The 3,312-nt window shown below is 46.0% G+C and overlaps 1 pseudogene; it reads left to right on the top strand.

Annotated features, from left to right (window-relative positions):
• The first annotated feature begins 1,348 nt into the window (after positions 1 to 1,348).
• Positions 1,349 to 2,573, top strand: LOC119045242 (small nuclear ribonucleoprotein-associated protein N-like; annotated as a pseudogene).
• Positions 2,574 to 3,312: the final 739 nt, after the last annotated feature.

Here is a 3,312-nt window from a genome sequence, read left to right as displayed (position 1 = left end):
CCCAACTTGGAAGGAGAGAGAAGAGACAGGCAGTCCCTCGTAAACCCTCAGGGGAGCAGTTGAGAATAAGTGAGTAATATAAATAGACAAAATGTTTAGAAATATAATGTTCAAGTTAGCCAGCTTCCCAGTGCCCATGATGCTCTCCCACCAGTGTTAAGGCCTGCCAGCCATTATTTCTCCATTCACCCTGCTTAGAGCTGCAAATTGCTTTAGTCATTCCCCTTTCTCCTCTGGAGTGACCTTTGAATGTTCCTTTGCACTGGGGTGAAGATGCTGGAGGCAGAGGCAAAGCAGACCATATGACTTATCTCAGGGTCAGAAACTTTTTATCAGGACAGCTCTGGCTCAGAACATCCTGAGGGTGGTTTGGACTCCACTATTTTGCAAGAAAAGTACACAGGGTCGAGGCCGAGGTAAATCCTCCCTTATCACTTCCACCACCTTCCATGCTCAAACCCTGCCCTGGAATTAGCCTGGAAACCATACTGTAAAATTACTTAAAATAAACATGAAAATGTCTCTCAATTCTTTAGCTTCCTGAGCAATGTGAATAAGTAGGGTAAACCAATTTGATACTTGAATATGCAGCCAGGAGCAGAAAGTAACTTTGGAGAAGATATTTGTGTGAGGATCAAATGGATGCCACTAAGATCCAGGCCTCTGCCCACAAGGTCCTCCCCTTCCTTCTGCTTACCAGGTGCACCAGGATCTACTTTTTATAATAACCACATCTAGAGGGCTGTGGAGACCTCTAGCCTAGAGAGAGGAATGAGTAGTTACAGCTTTCTCTCTCCTATCTTCGCCCTCTCCAGCTTAACAAAATGACCCAGAACATTTTTACATGTTTAAGTGCTTAGTGACTGTATTCTTATGGTTAAAATAAATTAGCCCAGGAGTTGGCAATGCAGCTGTGAGGCCAGCACAGAGTGGAGCGGCTGCCAGAGATGGCTGACATTGTGGTACAAGGAGCTGCCAGTGGCCACTTACACTTCAGAAGGACTATGCAACAGCAGGAGGTGGAAGTTCAGGGCAAACATAGGAGGACAGCATCCCTGAGCAAACACAAGTGTCAGCTGTACCGGAGATGATCTCAGCAGCAGCAAGTACCTGGCAGAAATGAGTCAGGCTTTCTTAGCTGAGACACCAAAATGTGGTTAAAGAAGTCAAGACATCTCAGGTAGTTGACTCCCAGTGAAAAAACCAGGCTCTGACTACTGTTTGAAGCTTCTGCCCCAGCTTGCGTTGTTTGTAGCAGAACCTGCATCATACCTTTATCTGTAGCTTCCCTTCAGTTTTAAGGATCTTGAAACTACTGTGAATGTTGGGATTTAGTGTTACAGCCACCATGACTGCAGGAAAGAGCAGCAAGATGCTGCAGCACATCAACTATAGCAGCGGTCCCTGTCCTTTTTGGCACCAGGGACTGGTTTGGTGGAAGACAGTTTTTCCATGGACCAGTGGCAGGGGGCATGGCTGTATAGCCTGGCATCAGATGCAGCTTAACTGTCACTGGTCACTGACTGATAGGGTTTTGATGAATCTGCAAGCAGTTGATTTATGATGGTCTCTGTGCAGTCAAACCTCTTTGCTAATGATAGTCTGTATTTGCAGCCACTCCCCAGCACTAGCATCACCACCTCAGCTCTACCTCAGATCATCAGGCATTAGATTCTCATAAGGAGCATGCACCCTAGATCCCTCGCACGCGCAGTTCACAGCAGGGTTTGTGCTCCTCTGATAATCTAATGCCTCCGCTGGTGACAGGAAGTGGAGCTCAGGTGGTAATGTGAACAATGGGAGCAGCTGTAAATACAGGTGAAGCTTTGCTTGCTCACCTGCTGCTCACCTCCGCCTGTGCTGCCCACTTTCTAACAGTCCCTGGCCTAGGGGTTGGGGACCCCTGGACTATAGAATGAGGTGCATCCTGCAAGGTGGCCGGATCTTCATCGGCACTTTTCAGGCTTTGGACAAGCATATGAACTTCATCCTCCGTAATTACGATGAGTTCAGGAAGGTCAAGCCAAAAATGTGAAGAAGCCAGAGCATGAAGAGAAGCAGGTTTTGAGTCTGGAATTGCTGCACGGGGAGAACTTCATTTCCATGAGGGTGGAGGGACCTCCCCCCAAAGATACTAGAAGTGCTTGAGTACCACTTGCAGGAGCTGCAGGAGGCCTTGGAGTTGACAGAGCCACTGGAAGAGGAGTACAAGTGGTGTTCCAATTCCATGGGCTCCTGAGGGATTAGCAGGTCATGTCTGAGGAGATGGGGTGCCCTCCCAGCAGGTAATGACTGCACAGGGAAAGGGCTATGTTACAGATGCCACCATAGCAGCCACTGCCAGCATAATTTGAGCCTCAACTCAGTACCCACCAGGTCAAGGGACCTCCCCCACCCCTGTTGGGTAGACAAATCCCCTCCAGGCATTATGGCTCTTCCACCTGGTATGAGAGCACCCATGGTTTCCCCCTGCTTGAGAGGCACCAAGAGGTATCCCTCCTCCAGGAATGAGATCCCTACCACCAATAATCAGAGTTCTACCTCCCCTAGGAATGCACCCACCAAGACCATAGGATACTATTCATCCTTACTCACTCTTTTCCTGCAGTGTCTTGTGAAACTCTGCAGAATGTGAGCTTCTGTGCCCTTTTTGCTACATTAATATTTGCTAATAAATGCATGGAGCAACTAAACCACGAAAAAAAAAAGAAATTAGCCATGGCTGGGTGGTTCAGTTGGTTGGAGTCTCGTCCCATATGCCAAAAGGTTGCAAGTTTGATGCCCGTCAAAGCACATGTATAGGTTTCTGTGTCATCCTGGTCGGGGCACGTTTGTGAGGCAAACAATGGGTGTTGCTCTCACATCAATGTTTCTCTCTCCCTCTCTCTCCCTTCTTCTCTCTCTAAAAATCAATAAAACATATTCTCCAGTGAGAATTAAAACGTTTTTTAAAAAAGAAATTAAATAATAGCAGTGTGGTAAAATTAAAAGGAAATATTCCTAATACCTCTCCTCTTCCTACAAAATCAAACTAAATGAGGATTGTAGAAAATTCTATTTGTCTTTCTATATACACTTTTGCAGAATCCTAATACCCATAGTTCTGCTAACAAATATATGTCAAGACTTATAGATACACAGAGCTGTCTTCTTAATGATTACATAATCCTGCACGTAAATTTCTCAGGCAAGCTCTTCCTGAGAGCTAAAGAGACCCATCTCTGTTCAGTTTCTCAGATGAAGTAGAAGGATGGTGCCAAAAATACACTAACAGTCCCAAAGATATGTAACTGAAAAATCAGATTTCTATGT

Source organism: Artibeus jamaicensis, unplaced genomic scaffold, assembly GCF_021234435.1.
Source record: "Artibeus jamaicensis isolate MK-2021 breed Jamaican fruit bat unplaced genomic scaffold, CSHL_Jam_final contig_240, whole genome shotgun sequence".
Taxonomy (NCBI): Eukaryota; Metazoa; Chordata; class Mammalia; order Chiroptera; family Phyllostomidae; genus Artibeus; species Artibeus jamaicensis.
Note: the sequence above shows the minus strand (reverse complement) of the source record. Positions and strands in the feature narration are given on the sequence as shown.